Source organism: Gossypium hirsutum, chromosome D08 (assembly GCF_007990345.1).
Source record: "Gossypium hirsutum isolate 1008001.06 chromosome D08, Gossypium_hirsutum_v2.1, whole genome shotgun sequence".
Lineage (NCBI taxonomy): Eukaryota > Viridiplantae > Streptophyta > Magnoliopsida > Malvales > Malvaceae > Gossypium > Gossypium hirsutum.
The window spans coordinates 45,934,604-45,953,423 of record NC_053444.1 but is presented as its reverse complement, the minus strand read 5'-3'; the positions used below and the strand labels follow the sequence as shown (position 1 = coordinate 45,953,423).

Genomic DNA, 18,820 nt, shown 5'->3' with positions numbered 1-18,820 from the left:
AGTATTACTACTCGGGCTTTACCAATTAATTAATCGTCCAGTACTCACTTATCTCTGGCTCACTTTCCTGACCGGGATAAACTCATAGTTTACTCAACAAACTTATCTCTCGACATCGTTTAACCTAGATTACTTCTGAAGGTCATTAATCTTAGGGTTTAAGATCAAATAAATTTATACCAACTAATTCGTATGGAAAACCCTCATTCTTTCGTTAATCACTCATACATCAACTCGTTAATCTCCCTAAAGGACTTAGTCAGTCATTGATTCAATAACCATCTTCATCATAATTAAATTAATCATGCTAAACACATAAATTAAGTTAAAATGAGAGAAGGATAGAAATTGATCCGTTTGATAAACTAGATGTGCTTAGGTCTGCAAAAGCCTTTAACAGTTGTCGAGATATTTTTGTTTGCAAGAGGAATGTAAAAGAAAATTATGAAAATACTAAATAACGAAGACTTGGACTCAAATCGAATCCAAGTCAAAGAACAAGAAAATAAAACTATTTTTAAAAGAAAATAAACTAAATTAAAATCCTAAATCTACAAAATAAGCCATAAAAATGGCTTGACCAAAAGCTCTCAAGCTTAACCTATGTTTAACTATATATAGGCAAAGTTAACAACCCAATTTAGGTCAAATACAAACCTTAATCACACTAAATATGGGTTGTGCTAATGGAAACACCTTGAATGAATTTTTTTCCCTCTGTCGGACCTTTGTCACAACACAAGCTTATACATGTCACAACATGCAACTTTGAATGTTAATTCTGGAATTGGCTCAGTTGGTTACGACCCCAGAAGCTTGTGTTGCAAGTCAGCTATTGTTCTTAATGCTTTTAGGCCTAAAAATTGTTATCTTGCACACTTAATGAAGTTCATTAAACCCATTTTAAGGCAAATATTGGCTCAATAGGTCAACTTACTCGAAATTTTACGAAAAAATGCTTACTTTGCACTAATTTAACTGTAAGATAAGAAAATTGAAAATGCAATAAAATATACTAAAATGTCTAAAAGAATAAGCTCGTTAAGTGCCAAAAAGGAGCTAAATGGCCACTACAATTTGGGCAGGTTAGTCATGGTGATCATGACTGCTATGGATGAATATGTATGCTCATTGTTCATCTTTACCTTAGAAAATAAATTCTCTCTACTTTTTGAAAAAATAACAATATCTCAAAGTTATGTGGAACTTGTTTTTAACTAGTGTAAATAGCTTTACTAGTGTCATTTATTTATAATGAGAGATAGGAGACTCCTAGTTGAATTAGTAAAACACAAATAATATTTATTTAATAGAAAAATTAGTCTTCTAGTCTAACTAGAAGAGGGAGCGACACACCCTAGTTAAATACATTAAGGCTGTTGCCCCTCAAATGTAATACGAGGGGAATTTGAGCCTCTCCAGTATTAGGTCTAATTATATGTGCTTCTTGGACTTTTAACCTAATACTTTATAATTTAATCCAACACAATACATGTTTTTCTATTTCTCAAAATAAATTTTATTTAATTAATTTTCCAATTAAATAATTTTCTCAACCCAATTCTAATTTCGTTAAAGTCATGACAACATTACTATAAAGGAATCTTTGAGAAAATATATTTAATTTCCATATTCAATAGATTTACAATAACCAATTATTTTATTTCCAATTTTGAAATTCAATTATGTACTTAAATAATAATTTTAAAAACTAAAATTGATTCTCATGGCATTTCCATACTTAGTGAGAAACCACATTCATTTCTGAATGTAACACATTTCTCTAACTTTATCATTTCTATCCATTTCTGGTTATTTGATTCTACATGCAATTAATTTCTAGTTTCAACGAGCTAACGGAGGGACCTATTGGACATATGTAATTAAGGCTCAATTGATTTTTAATTAAGTTCTAGCTTTTCTCTTTTTAATTATAAACTCATTTAGTCACAAATTCATTCCACTATAGTATTGTGACTAAGCTCTCTCTAATTACATATCGTTACGAAAGCTACTCGATCAACGCTTATAAAATGACCTTGTCATAAGTGTGTTACCCTCATGGGATATCTTTAATATGAGATAAATTTATTCTTCAAATATGATCTTATTTTATCTCATGGTAATCATTTTATCTTCCTTCATGAAAAGTCAATTACTATGAAATAGTAATCAAGTCATTTATCACAAAGACAAACGACTCATGACAACATTTACTTTTCATCTATCATGTAATGCCAATGACAGGATACCATTTACCCATTAATTGAGCTATTAATTCCACTATTGTGAATAATGCTACATACTACAGAAGTTGTATACCTAACACACTAGCTTTCGGTTCCTTATCTATTAGAACTCAGGTTTTTACTTACATCAAAGTATTTAATTCACACATACATATTCCATCATCCACCTAGTATTAAGGTATGTCACACTATGAATGTCACAAGTCAATAAATCCATGAATGAATTCAGGATTTATTCTACTTGGGTCCTGTCTCTAGTTAGACAAATCTATGTCTCTATCATCTGGGACTCATTCACTTCGATGCTCAAGACAAAACATCTCCACAATTGGACTTGATAGATAACATATTAGTCTTTCAATCAGTTTGCTCATTTTTATTAGACTAATGATACGTTTAGGTTTATCTACTAAAATAAGCTATATTTTTGTATTATGATCCGACCATGTAATACCGCTTAATATTAGTCAAACGTTAGATAACCAAGGAACCAATATTTGCTTCAAATTTGCTTTGCATGCAATAACATTTGGGAAAATATACAAAGGGTATTAAAGTAATTAATGGATATTATTAAACCAATTTGTTAGAAAAAATACAAGTGTACATAGACAAAAATACTACACTTAGGGCACCAAATTCAATAATCTCCCACTTGCCCTAGTGAAGAAGATATTTGATATTTTCCATTCTTATGCTCTTTACATGTTTTTCAGAACTCCTAGCTATTAGAATCTTGGTAAATAGGTCTGTAAGGTTATCTTCTGATGCGATTTTGACTACATCCACTTTTCGTCTACTACTTTCCACCTTATTATATGATTCTTTCTATCAATGTGCTTCATGCTCTTATGGTTTTTGGTTTCCTTGGTGTTATTTATTTCCGCACTGTTATCATAATAGAATATGATAACTTTTTCCATACTAAAAATGACTTCAAGATCCGTAAGGAACTTTTAAAGCCATATTACTTCTCTTGTAGCCTTAGAAGCAACCATATATTCGATCTCTATAGTGGAGCCAATAGTACAACTCTACTTGACACTTCCCCACACTATAGGCCCATCACCTAGGACAAAGACACAACTCGATGTTAATTTTCTTGAATCTAGACATGCTTGGAAGTCTAAATCGGTATAGTCGATAGGAGTAAGATCTCATCCAGAATACACAATCATATAATCATTCATTCTCCGTAAATACTCGAGTATATGTTTAACTACATTGTAGTGTATTGGAATAAGACTCACTTGATATCGACTCACCAACCCTACTACAAAATAGATACCTAGATGTATGCATAACATATAATACATGGGACTCCTACTATTGAAGCATAAAAAAACTTTTTTTGTGTGCTCTCTTTCTTTTGCTGTCTAAGGATAGTCTTCCAAAGAAAGATGAAATCTTGAACTAAAGGTTGTGATTGCTAGGAAAAATCCGGTTTGAAACTAGTTTCCTTGCACACTGGAAAATAAAAATTTTAAAAATCGACCCAATTTGTGATATTTATAGCAATAAACACTAGATCGAAATCATACATGTATTTTCGGATAGACAGATCCTTTTCATTTCTAGCTTTCAACCAAACGATCTTCTCTGTTATTCTCATACTACGAATTGTCTCGAGTTTGGGCTTGGTCAAATCAAATCAAACACAGAAACTAGAAATAGTTTTCTTTTTTTAGGGGGTGAAAATGAAAATTTTCTTCTCAAATAGAAACCCACAAAATCGTTATTCCAGAAAATATATTTAATTCTTAAAGAAGAAAAGCCTCTCTATTTTCAAGAAAAATAACGATACCAAAGTTGTGTAAATAGCCCTACTAGTGTCATCTATTTATAGGGAGAGAAGGAATAACCCTTGTTGAATTGTAGAAGTTTATTTCAACTAGAAAAACGAAATCCTAGTTCAACTAGGATGTAGGGGTAGCAACCCTAGTTAAATATACTAGAGTTTTTTGTTCCCCTATTACATAAGGGGCTTTTGGGCCTCTTCCATATTGAGTCCAATTACTAATACTTCCCAGACTTTTCGACCCAGTAATTTGTAATATGATCCAACCCAATTCTGCTTTTCTATTTCCCAAAGCAAACTTCAGTATTATATTAAATAATTTTCTCATCCCAATTTCACCCTCAATAAAATTATGAAAATTTCACCCTTTATAAAATTTCTAAGAAAATATATTTAATATTTCATTATTCATCTTATTCACTATGATTGTATGGTTTATTTTCATTTTCGGGCTTTAAAATAGCTAAAAAACATAAACTCAATATTTCGATCATTTTTTAGAATTCCTTGTTCATTTATAAATGAATTCATTTTATCATTTTCATTTTCATTTTCAATTAGACTACGGACATGTTTAGGTTTGTCTACTAATATAAGTTGTATTTCTGTATTATGATCCAACCACGTAATATCGCTTGGTATTAGTTAAACATTAGACAACTAGTGAGTAACATTTGCTTTCATTTATATTTACATACAAAAAACGATGTGAGGACAATATACAAAGTATTAATGTAATTCATGAATAATTTTATTAACCAATCTATTAGAAAAATTACAAGTGTACTTAGACAAAAATACTATACTTAGGGCAGCAGATTCATAGAGATCCCTTCTTTGAATCAACAATTGCATAACTTCCAATATCTTGCCTATGTATGAAGCTTGTGATTATGCTATCATTTTGTTATTTCAATCTCTCATAATTTGAATACATTGAACAAAATTAGCTTTTCTCAAGTCCGTTGTGCTAAACTATTGAGTTAACTACAGTTTAACTAATGATAATGTCTCTACACCACTTCCAATTAGTAGAATGTCATTGACATATAGAATAAGAAAAACCATTTTTCCATCCCCAATACGTTTATAAATACAATGTTCATCTATGTTTTGCTGACATAAAAAAGTTTTCATCACTTGATCAAATCTTTGATTCTCTGAGCAGGATGCTTCCTTAATTTCATATATAACTCTAAGTAGTTTGCAAACTATATGTTCAGTCCATTTAGCTATGTAACCAGTGGTTTACATCATATAGATGCTCTCTTCAAGATATTTGTTCAAGAACGTTGCCTTGACATCCATTTTCCAAATCCTGTAATCGAGAGCCACCACAATGGATAACAATATGCAGATTGACTTGAGCATGGCTATCGAAGAGAAGTCTTTTTCGTAATCGATACCTTTTTTATGAGTATAACCCTTTGATACAAGTCTGGCTTTCTTTTCATTTGTTACCACTGGTAGCCCACCTTTATTTGGAACACATTGTGTGGACTCGCCCACTCGCTATCGAATATTGCGTACACAATTCCCGCATCCAACCCTTTTGCAACTTTTTTTTCACTACTTCCTTCATTGATGGATTAAGTCTATGTTGTGCGTCTACCACTAGTTTCTTACCTTCTTCTAGCCGGACTTTATGTTGGCAAAGAATGGGGTTAATTCCTTTTATGTCAGCAATTTTCATCTGATTGCCCTCTTGTGTGCGTTTAGGATTTCCAGTAACGTTTTTTCATGCTCAAATAATAAATGAGTTGTTATAATCACTAGTAAGGTATTTTTTTCACTGAGATACCCTTATTGCAAATGTGTCGAGAGTGGTTTCAATTCCAAGTTTAGTGGCTTAATGACCGATAAAACCATCTTATCAGGTGAAAAACTCTTTGTGTTGAATGGTACCTTACAATGTTTCCACCAATCTAATCGATAAATTCATTCTAGATTATTTCTTTCCACCTCTTCTTCTATCTCTTCCTCTATCATATCTTCTAGATTGGATATGTTTGAATTATCATCTACTAACTCCTTGGTGCTCAATCCAACTTGTTCATTACCTAAATTGTCCACCTCTATTTAAAAGCCAACTACTTCATCCACTTTCATTGACATATCAATTGGTTCAAGCTCGCAGATCTTCCTCCAAGATAATCATTGTTGCTTACTTTTTCCAATAGCACAATTATTTCATGAGTTGATTTAGTCCAAACACTTCCTCCTGTAATGATGTCAAATTGGTGTCGACTATCATAACCTAAACCCCCGTAAAAATGTTGTAGTTGAACAACAAGATTGACACTCCCTCCAAGTAATTTTTGGAGAATCATTTTGAATCGATCCCACGCTTGTCCCAATGTCTCTAAGGGGCTTTGATTAAAATTCAACAATTCTTCGTATGTATTCAGAATGGTAGGCATAAGTATAAGCCTTCGTAGAAATAACCGTACAAACTTTTCCCATGACATTATATTGTTGGAAAATGTGCCCATATTGTAGTAAACACGTAACTATTTTATATTTATTTGAATGATGGATAAATAAATAAAGTTAATTTCACATTTCAATATTATGTCTTTTGTATTTTTGTCTTTTATATTTTTCATGCATAGCAAAATTGTGACAAACAAATATTAGCTCATTAATTGTCTAAGTTAAATTGAAGATAGGTAGCATTGTAAGAACATTTAAATTGCGAGAAAGACAACTTACTTTAGTAGATAATCTAAATAAGCCTGTAATCTCGTAAAAGAATCGAAGCGAGCATTTGATTCAAATACTGAGAAGGATTATTATGTCATCTACAATTCCAATTAGGGGGATGGCTAGTCTTGGCTATCGGAACAGTTGACTCCATGGGTAGTATTCATATTAATCATTAAGAAGACACAATAGTGACAATGAGATAAAATATGATTGTATTGAGTGAATGAATTTAACTCAAAAGAATCAAGGATGTCATATGAGGGTAACACACACATGACGAGGCCATTGGATAGAGCAGTTGGATAAACTGCTTTCGTAAAAAGTATACTATAAGGAGTTTTCAATCATGGTACTTCTTGTGGACTGACTCTTTGACTAAGTAATTGCTAATTATCAGAACGATGCTTTTGGACATAATTGCAATTACTAGAGCCTAATTGTATATGTCTAATTAGTCCTTCTGCTAGCTCAACAAGAGCTTGATCGGATTGCATTTCAATCAGAAGAAAATTCTACAACTTTGGAAACAATTTAATTGAGTCGATTTATTCGATGTGAAATTAAATTAGGTGGTCGTGAGAATTGTCCAACTAGAGAATTTTCTTGAAAAATTAATTTGAAAAATCTAACTAATTTTTGGAAAAATTAATTTTGATCAAGTAAAATTAAATTAACCAAATTACTTAAAATTAATATGATATGTTTAGAAATTAATCTTCAAGTTAGACAATTGGCCCAATGGGTAATTGAACTAGAAAATTGGACTTGAGATCGTAAATTTGGCCTAGAAGCCCAAAAATCGAGACCAAGACACAAAAATTGGTTGAATCGGCCCGGTACGTGAAATCGGTCCAACGGTCCAATCGGTGGCTAGACTAGATCGGTCGAGTTGTCAATGAACCAGACCAAATTGGCACCAGTCGAACCGGCTCAGGGTGCCGACGGTGTTGGCGCCTGCAATAGTGGCGTCCTAGTAGCCGACGGCGGTTGGTCTTCGGTGGTTGAGTAGTGGAAGAGTTACACTCGTACTAAGACTCTACTAGAGAATTTGATTTCAGATTAACTATTCCAATAATAATCTTATTTTAATAGATTAATATTAAATTTAATTTAAAACTTATCTTAGTAGTATTTTATTAATTTAATATTAAAGTGATTATCTTAATATTAAATTTAACTTAATGTTTATCTTGTAGATAAACATTCTATTATTTCAATAAAATTTAGTATTAATTTAATATTAAAGTGATTAAGTTTAATAATAATTGAACTCTCTAAACTTACCCTATATTAAGAGAGCTTTGAGTCATTCTTTAACATACACAGTTAAATTCAAGAGAAAGTTGTAGAGAGAAAATTCTCTAAAGAGATTATTTCAGAAAATTTCTAGAGATATTTTTCTGATTTACAACTTGACCTAAAAGTTTAGAGAAATTACAAAATTACCCCACTAGTAATTTTTGTGAAAATTTTTCTTATTCGAAGCGAGCCCACACTCGACAAACGTAAGCTTAAGGATAACGAAGAAGACTACTCGGTCGAAGCACTCATCCTAGACGGATCGAAAAGGTACAATTTTGATTTAGTGTTTATTACTTTAGATATCACAACCAAGATGTTGTTTTAGAAAAAAATTTAAAACTCTATTTTCCCTAAATTTATTTTCGCTACGTTTTCTAAAGCTCATTTTTCTAGCAATAGTGCCCGGTTGTAATGCTTCCAACCATTCCCTTACTCGACCTCTGAGTGCAAACGGGATTATTAATAATTTAATAGCTTCATCGGAAACTCCTGAAGATCCCACGATACTACAGATTTATTCAAATCTCCTCAAGAATACTATTGGATCCAGATCAACCTCGTCACTATACTAAAGGTTCATTAACACCTAAGTTAGAAATGGGGGATTAATCTCAAAGTGAGTCCCATGAACAATGGTTTTTGCTATACTTGGTTGAATTTAGCTCGTGTCGAATACTGTCCATCCCAAGAGAGTTGTCATTATTTACTTCCAAATAATCAACCCCCTAATTCCAAGAAGAAAAAATCAAAGTTAAAATTACTAGTGTAAAATTAAATATTATAAATTAATTAATTAAATTAAATTTTGTATCCACAATTCTAAATTTTCCTATTTATCCTATTAAAATGCAGAATTAAATTCAAGTCTAATGTCGAAACCTTCCCAGCATCGATGCCAACAACTTGACCATCGCCAGACATGCGAACGTCTGGACTAGAAATACTGCAGTAAAATAGATAAATAATTAAACAATGATGTTCACAAGTATACGAGTTGTAACAGCCCGCTCGTATGGCTATAAATGAACTGAGCTTGAAGAAACAAACCTCTATTCATGCTCGTTTGTATATTTTTAAGCTTGTTCATGTTCAGTTTGTGTTCGTTAAGATTTTCAAATTTTTGTTCATGTTTGTTTATTTAAAATTATGTGTTTTCATGTTTGTTTGTTTAATATTCACGAACATGATCATTTAACTTAATCGAACATGTTCACGAACCTGTTCGTGAATATTAAACGAACATGTTCATGAACATATAATTGAACATGCTCACGAACAATGTTAATAAATAATAAACAGACAAACAAACAAACAAACAATACATACATACATACATACATACATACATACATACATACATACATACATACATACATACATACATACATACATACATACATACATACATACATACACACACACACATATAGTGTTTAAATATAAAATAGTCAAATATAACTATTAATAATTATATTATAAATGAAAAAATACAAACCAAGATAATTTTACTAATATATACTAATGGAATTTTTATAAGAAAATATCATTAATAAATAAATGAGCCAATAAACCAAGTTTTAAACGAGCTTGTTCGTGAACATAAACGAACTGAACACACCTCTATTTGTGTTCATTTGTTTATTAAACAAACATAAAAATTCCGTTCATACTCATTTATTTAGCTTAATAAACAAACGCTATATGAACAGTTCACGAACAGTTCATCCAACATTCTGTTTATTTACACCCCTACCCGCTCAGTAAATATTATATCAAGTTACTATTTGGCGCGTAGTTATTTACGCAAATGGTTGTTAACGAGTAAATTAGAGTATTTGATTTTTGTGTGGCATATTCTAAGAGGTTCACCATTTGGCGAACTCCAAGTTTTGGCAAGCTCTTCTGTTAATTTACCTGCCAACCCTAGATGTTTTGGGCAAACTCGTTAGTTCGCAACTCGATAAGTTTGTTTTCGTGGTTAGTATATGTTTTGATGATGTGGTAAGTAATGTTAGAGTTTAGTTGAAACCTAGTTATAACTGAACTAGGATACTGTAGATGATTTGATACTTAATTAATTCTTCTTGAATTTCTAGAGCAATTGTAGAATCTTCTGACTTTCCACTAACTTTTATATATAAGGGTATCAGACTAATTTGTTTGCACGTTTTGCTTCTATTTCTTCTTCTTCCTTGTATTTTCGCTAGAGCTTTAGAAATTCTAAGTTAGCATCTTTAGCGAGGAGTTTCCAAAATTTTGCTGACACCATTGTTAACACCAGATTACTGGTAATTTCTAGTAAACTCTTGGGTCATTATCGAAGGAATTTACGTGTTTACAGTAATGTATGCATGTCAAATTTCGATAGTTTGATGATCTCATAGATGTATTTGTCTCTCTTTTAGCTCAAGAAGCTAACGAAGGTCCCAGCAATAAGGGCAAAGGACCTACTGCGTAGATTACTATGTTAGATTTTTTGGTGAGTTCCTTTTTACTTTCATGTGTTGTAAATTTCATTATTGTATGAATTGAGTAAGGTAAGTACTCCCTCTCAATAACGCAAGTGTGGTGTTTGACCAGCACAATCAATGTGGGCATGGTTTGTTTATGTTTCAATGTAAAACATCCTCCTTACTGCATGAGCCAGTACCACCAAAATGTGATATGTGATATGTAAGATGTGATGATGATGAAGGGGGTATATTTGTGATACCTCCGGTAGGGCAGCTATATTGCAAACTGGACTAGTGGATCACGATAAAAAATGCTCAACTGAACAAAAATGATATGAAGAGTTAACGAGGTGTATGCATATGAATACAACTGATCGATATGATTCCAACTCTAAACTCTAGGTACAAGACTGGCATAAGGATGGGTTGTGTATAAGCTAAGATTAAGTTGGCAGATAGTAACTGCCCATGTGTCATGTTAAGTTGGCATATCAAGTCTGTCTGTATTCTTTGAATGCCATTGGCCGTATTATAATTATTACGTTTGAACCTCTCTAAAAGGTTGGGTATCCTTATGGTGCTACAATTTGTTTACCAGTAAAATCACCGTATGTTAGTTGTGTTTTATTTATGTATGGAACTCACTAAGTTTGTTTGAACTTACTCTGTTATCCTTTCCTTCTCAGGCGTGCTGATTGAAGGAAGAGATTCTTTTGAAGGGACTATGTCAGAGAATTGTTAATAGTGAGCCATCTATTTAATTCTATATCATGCATGACCTTTTTGGGGGTGGCGTGTAGATCTACTTTACGATCAGCTTGTATAATGATTTGTAACTTTTGTCAAGACATTGTTATTTAATAACTTTTATGAACTTTTGAAGTATGTATTTTAATCTAATGAATTGTGGTTTAAAAGATTGTCTTTTTGACTTATATGCCAAATGGTTTCGAAGGTTGTTTTAACCGCCAATGATGTACTTGAAACTATTGTATGGTAAATAATTCATCTTATGATTTACCTACCTATCTATTCATGTCAGGCTTCTGCCATGTGTTTTGTCTAAAAATGTTTTACCTAGCGTATCATTAATGTGATTGTTTCGTCATTGTCATACTGAGGTTCATGCCAAGCTCTCAAAACTTTTATAAATTTCAAATATTTATTGTTAAATTTGTATGTTTTAAGTTATGGCACTCTCTACTCAGATTTGGTAATCGAGTCAGGTAGGGAATGTTACATGGGTCAAATTGTAATATAGATTAGTATTACAACAAAACACTTTGGGAAGAATTCCAAGGATCGTACCCAATAGAGGTTGAGTTAGACCTAAGTTAACTTTCTACAATAATAAGTCTAAATAGTACTGATTTCAAATTATATTACAAAAGTCAAATTAAAATGGATTAATTAAACTAACATAAAATTACCTAAAATTAAAATTAACCAATTAACAATCGAAATAAATCTAATAAAATAGGAAGGAGATTAACTCACGCCAGTGATCCTAATTAACTTTAAAACTCGAGTTTTATCAAGTTAGTTATTAATTAACTAGTTATTTTCTCTCCCCATAGTCAGCCCCTTGAGTTAAGGAAAGAGGGTGGATGGCTTTGTTATTTTTAACTAGTTTCATGCTTGATTCATGGGAAAGAACCTTGAAATGGGGAGGAGTTTGAGCAATCACATGGAGAATTTTTGTGGCTGATTTTAGATATTTTACCAAGTTTTGGTTGGCTAATTTAAGCACCTCTATGGATGGATGGACTCCCCTACGGCCGAATTGGGCTCTTTCCTCCCTTAGTAGATGATTCGAGCTTCATACTTGGAACCAAGCTTGTCCACTTCAATGACCCATTTGAGAGCTGGGTCAAGGTGAATTTGAGAGTCCAATAACTCAACTTGGGGCATCCCATGCTAATTGGTTAACAACTCATGTTTGCATAGCCTATGTTGTAGGAATGCATCTAGCATTGAATAAGTGAGCTTCAAGACTAGCTTTTCTTCTATTGTACCAAACTACATCAAATTTGCAAAAATATGTAAAATTAGCTTGTAAATAAGTAAGAATAAAAATTTAACTTTAGTTTTGTCCTACTTTACAAATTTTTAATAAAACTACAAATTTTACTATCAAAACACTCAGAATTTTCATGAATTACTAGTCAGAAGGTGCTGTAAATGTCTATATAATTTAGAGTTATCATTAGTATACTCTTTGGTTAAGCCAAATGATTTTGATTTCTTATAATCTTGCATTTCCTTCCTTAGTTCTTAAATTTTCTCCTCAAATATATCTTCATTCAATCACCAGCTTTGGCTGCAGTTGTTATCCTCAAGATTGATTGCACTCCCAGTACCATGTTGTTTCTTATGGTTGGAGGGAGTTGTTTTGTCCTCCTATTCCTAGTAGTTCTGCCTCTAGGCTTCTCTGACCTCTCTTAACTCCTTAATAATATTTCCATTCCTTATATTCGTTTGTCTTTGTCTTTATAACTATTCTTGGATAAACTTCTACTATTTCTCATACCTCTTTGTTGGGAGGACAACTGTTCTGACCTCTCTTGTAACTCGATAAATTGTTAGGATCCTGACTGGGAGTTTTGAGAGCTTTGATCGGTTGAGGGGCACTAGTATAACCTTGGGGGTAGTAATTGTATTATCATGGTGGGGGTACTGGACAATTTGTGTCATGCTTGTTTGGTCATGACTAACTATCTCTCTAGGAGTTTCGTTGGTTGTCACAGAGTTTATGCTCATTGGTTGGGGGAACACTGGAATTTGGATTGGCCATTATTTTCTATGCTTACTACATCAAATTGTTGAAAGGTAAAAAAAAAAGAGTAGATGGTAATGATGACGACAATTCACACTTGTTTGGGGATGAAGGATCGTTGTATTCAGTGATGAGGATGAGAGTTTAAAGAGTAAGAGTGACAATGAAAGAAAGTTGTATGTGTTTGGTTGTGTGTTTAGCGGTCTCTCAAGTGCTATAAGTGAGCTTATATATGAGAGACAAGGGATGCCACACACCTTGAGTTCATTGGTGATAGAGTTACATCTTGTCTCCTTGTAGTGATAGTGATGTGACCTTCTAAGTTGAGAACGCAACATCTTAAAATGGCTAAACAATCAATCGACCTAAGGTTTCATGCACTCCCAATAGAGATGGCTTAGCAAAAACTCGCCATGATGCTACTTGATGTACTAAGTCCACTTGGTGTGAGACTTGTCTAATAAAGACACATGTATAAGACTTGATGCTACTTGATGTACTAAGTCCACTTGGTGTGAGACTTGTCTAATAAAGACACATGTAAAGAGATGGTACAACACACATATTTTCATTTTCATTTTCATTTCTTAAAATGTATTTTATAAAATTTTCAACCAATCAACGTTCCTTTAATATTTTTGACTTTATAAGAAAAAAATTAAAAACAATTTTGATTTCTTAAAATCAACTGAGCTTTGTTTTTTTCTCCTTATTTTCTTCTTCTCTCTTTTTTTAAGCTTAAATTAAAATAAAATAAAAATTTGCCACGTGACAAATCAAACCAAAGCTATCATGAAAATGCTAACACCTCGATATAATAATATTGCTATGTTCATTAAGCATTATTATCGCATTTTCGTCTTTCATATTATGAATTAAATAATATTAATAAATATTCTTTTACAACATACACAAATCAAAAGAAAAATCTGATAAAGACAAACAAAAATAGTAGGGATTATAATAACTGGGATCAAAATTTAAAAAAAAAAATTATTGCACAATATTTTGATTTTTAACAATTCAAATCGAAATTAAAACAAATTGATTCCGTTTATCGTTTATAATTTTTTTAAAAATTTCTTTTATCATTTTAAAATCATTTTATTTAATTTTAAATATAAAATATTTATTTTATATTATAAAAAATTATATATCAACTATAACTAACATAAAAAAAATAAAAATTCATTCCGCTTTCAATAATTAATATTTTTTAAGTGCAAACTAAAAATCAAACTAAACCAAAGACATTTAGGGTTCGTTTGATTGCCAGTAAAATGTTTTTCGTAAAATGATTTCTGGAAAATATTTTACTTTTTTGTAAAATGATTTACTGGAAAATATTTTCTGGTGTTTGATTGAATCTGTGTAAAATATTTTCTGCTGTTTGGCAGATTTCCTGAAAATATTTTCCGAAAAAATTATTTTTACATATATTAATATATATTAATAAATTTTTATATTTTAAATTATTTTTACATATATTGCAATGATTTATTTATAAATAAATCAAATTAAATATATAATAATACTCAATTATTAAGCTTCAATATTAACCGTCATAAATTGAAAACAACCAAAGTCAAATAAATTATTTGTAATTGTGTTAAAAAAAATAAAAAACAAGGGTTGAATAATTATAAATTTAGCTTCCAAACCACAATTAAAAAAAATACTAATCTATGCATTTATTTAAAACATATAAGATGTATTTACCTACCAATATGAAACTTTGGATCTTTTAAACAGATTCAGCAAGACCAAAATGTTGAACAAAAGACAAGACATATACCAAATCCTTAGTAAATTGTTATAGACTCTGTTTGGCGTAACTGCTTAAGTGCATCTGCTATCAAATTGCTAGCCACTTACAACTAAAAAAATGCAATGTCTTTTGCCAGGAAGCTTGCTGGGTTCAAATCAAAACACACAAAAACCAAAACTTAGGCTAAATAATCTAATCATAAAACACTACTCCGACTACTGGTGTTGCATTAACTGATTCACCATCTGCTATCAAATTTCTAGCCACTTGCACCTTTCTTTAATAAGACTTTGATTACTTCTAGATGGGACCCTTGAACAGCATAGTGAAGTGGAGTGAATCCCTTGCGATTAGTGGCTCTCACTGAAACTCCTGATGAAAGCAGAGTTTAGACAACCTCTAGATGTCCTTTCTGTGCCGCAAAATGAATCGCACCCATGCCATCCATGGCAACAGCACCAACATCAGCCTTTTGCTTGCAAAGATAACTTACTACCTGTGCTTGCCTGGCCCATGCTGCTAAATGTAGTCTATATCACAAGGTTATCGACGTTAAATAAACAAATTGAAAACTGGAAGGCTATCATGCATGGTGAAAACAGCAGGATCCAGTCACTATGTTACTGAGAATAAATATATACAATACAAATCATTCAAAAAGTGCAGAATGCACATCGTTTGAGCATGGTACAATTTTGAACCGAGGACCTCTTTCTTAGTAGAGAGTTAATTAGGCTATGCATCATTCACAACAATTGCAACATCTCAAGCAACAAGTATATTTTGTTCTTATTTTAACAGTTCATACAGTTACACCGGACCAAATTGAATACAAAATATAGCTAAAATTAACCACATCTTCAGTATAAAAATAATCAAGTAAGATCTATTAAAACCATTGTTATTAATGAAAATTTTACTATATTTCAATTCTAAAGGATTTGCATAAATGTTTATAAGAAATGTGCTAGGGACAATCAAATGCAGTAATGTCTAGAGCATTTTATCCCATCCCAGATATGTTATTTAATATGTAATAACCGGGAAGAAGATAAAGTATAGCATACTTACGTAGTTAAAAAACCGTAGGAGCTCCAGGTCCTGTAATATAGATTAAAAATAGTAGGAAAAAAGTAGTAAATTGTTATATTTACAAAAAAACCAATATGAAGCCCGGAAGAAACTATACACAACTAAAGTTGACATTGGATACCAATTTCAAGATCATGCCATGGGTGAGCAGCGACGGACCTCCTGGTCATTGACAAAAGGATCCTTTCATTCAAAGGAGGATGTGGAGCGCAATGAGAGTTAGAGGACTTGACTGTAGTCTCAATTGGTGGAGTCATCACTGTGAGTTACAAATAGTGTTAGCAATAATAAACAATTCTTGAATAAGATTTAAATAGCAATAATAAACAATGATTGTAGAAATTTCATTGATTTGTTGCATTTCTTCTTTGATTTTTCTCTCGTGTTATCGATTATATAACTTAACCAATCAAATGCTTGTATAACCATGCAGCGAAAACAAAATTGTCACCACATAATGGGTAAAAGCCGTTTCGATTTCAGAAAACTGCCTAAGTTTTGCATTTGACATGGAGTTTTTCTGCTTTGAAAACTGAAGGTTTTCTTAGCACTTTAGCAGCAGAGTATCGCCAAATTTAACAATAACAAAACAATTCAACATAAAACTCTCAAAATCCCAAAAGAAAACTACCAAAGAAAAAAGGAAAGAAAATAAGAATTCTACTAATTGATTCTTTTACTCTGTTTGGAAAAATAATCGTAAAATAACTTTTGTTTTAAAGATGATTTCGTAGCAGAGTCTCTCGCGCGGTGATTCCACAGCTGATCGTTTACTTTTAGGAAAAACATTTAGAATCAATTAAATTTATAGCTTACAAACACAGATCTACAACTACTACCTCTTGAAATCTTCTAAAGTGAGAAAACACAAAAGCAAAACTAACCAAGGCTAATAAAAAAAGTGATTTCAGCTTAAGATAAGTGCCAGATGATTTCTCACCAGAAAAAAAAATTATATCAGACAAATCTAAGAAATTAAAAATAATGCATCTCTGATTCTGTGCTATAGCCACGTTACAACTTACAAAAAGTAGAAACAACCACATAAAGAAAAAGAAAAAAGCAGAGCAGAAACGAGAAACGGAGCATAAAAGCCAAAATGAAATGAAAAATAAACGAAGTAACCGTCGAAAAATAGAATTGCAACGTACCAGCAGCGGTTTCCAGTTCTAAACCAAAATGAAGCTTTCAATAAGCTTGAAGAAACACACAGATCTCAAAAACAAAGAGAGAGCAAAAATAATAAAAGGATAATAGGCACTAAAATAGAGAAATAACACCTTATAGGAGGCTTTAAATAGAGAAGTAGCAAAGGAAGCTGTGTCGATTCCCGCTCTCTTTCATGGTTACCATTTAAAGCCAAACCCGAATAGCAAAAAAGTGAAGGTTACCTGATCAGGAGAGGAGGGAATCGAGGAAATGAAAAACCACAGAGATAATCGATAGCGAGGAGAGTGGGGGATTACTGGAAAATCGGTTGTCGACGTTTTCTCACGGAAATTTGAAGGAATGAAGGAAGGGAGAAGAATGGATGAAGGGAGCTTACTGGATGAAGGGAGAAGAATGGATGAAGGGAGAAGAATGCCTGAGAGCTTTAGGAAAATATCTTACAGAAATTGAAACGGTAAGACAATTTCCCAAAAATTGTAAGGCATTTTCCCGTGTTTTGGAGTTGATTTTCCAAATGAAAAATGTTTTCTGCCAAACAAACACTGGAAAAGTTGGAAAATAATTTTCGGAAAATCAAATCCCACAATCAAACAGACCCTTAATTAATAACAAGAAAAAAAAGCAAATATATTAAAATTAAATCCAAACAAAACACTAGGTTGAAATCCATCTTCGAATAATACCAAATGAGGGAGGATCTAGCGGTTTGCATTGCTCAGGATAAGAGTTCTTTTCTTTGGAGATCTCTTTCCAAAATTTGGGCGCTTCTTCGAGAGAATTTATTTTGGCCTGTTGGAGATGACAATAAAATTCACTGTTGGAGGGACAATTGGATCCCTAGTATAGGGCCTCTACTTAGACATATTCCTACTAATGTTAATCTCGATTCTGATTGTTTTCTTAATGAGATGACCACTGAAGAAGGTTCGTGGAATCTTGATTTATTCTAGGTTTGGTATCGGAGGACGTGATCCAACATTTAAGGGAATCCTTTCTCCACATCATTCTGAAGGTCTTGATAAAATTTCCTGGAGTCATACTTCATCAGGAGCCTTTTCTGTTAAAACCGCTTACAAGGTTCTAAAAGAAGGTGATTGGAATCTAAAAGATGAGAAATGGAAGAGTGTTTGGAAGATTCCAGGAGTGTAAAGGGTCCGATTCTTTATTTGGACTGCTTTACAAGGAAGACTCCTTAGTAATTTGGAAAAGGTCAAAAGGGGGTTAGCGGCTGATCTCTCTTGTCCTATTTGTGGTTATCACTCGAAAGACATTCTGCATATTCTAAGGGATTGTATAGCAGCTAAGAAGGTCATCCCAAGTAATCACCTTACAAATTTTTCTCTAACAGTACACAAGATTGACTTCTTTTTATTGTGCAGGATACTAGTACGATTCAAGAGGGAGGAGCCAGTTGGGCATGTCTTTTTGGGATACTCACTTGGCACATATGGAAAAACTGTAACTTAATTATCTTTCAAGGCAGATCCTGGAGCTCGAGAGAGATAG

At 32.3% G+C, this 18,820-nt stretch overlaps 1 long non-coding RNA gene across 2 annotated transcripts; it reads right to left on the bottom strand.

The window, feature by feature from the left end:
- Positions 1 to 14,998: 14,998 nt before the first annotated feature.
- On the bottom strand, positions 14,999 to 18,059 carry LOC107918226 (uncharacterized). Of its 2 annotated transcripts, XR_005916719.1 has the most exons (4): positions 17,296 to 17,998; positions 16,266 to 16,403; positions 16,124 to 16,153; positions 14,999 to 15,582 (listed from the first exon to the last, which is right to left on the bottom strand). It is a non-coding gene; the product is annotated as an uncharacterized lncRNA (long non-coding RNA). The 2 variants fall into 2 exon arrangements; XR_001689981.2 differs by having other exon boundaries at positions 16,266 to 18,059.
- Positions 18,060 to 18,820: the final 761 nt, after the last annotated feature.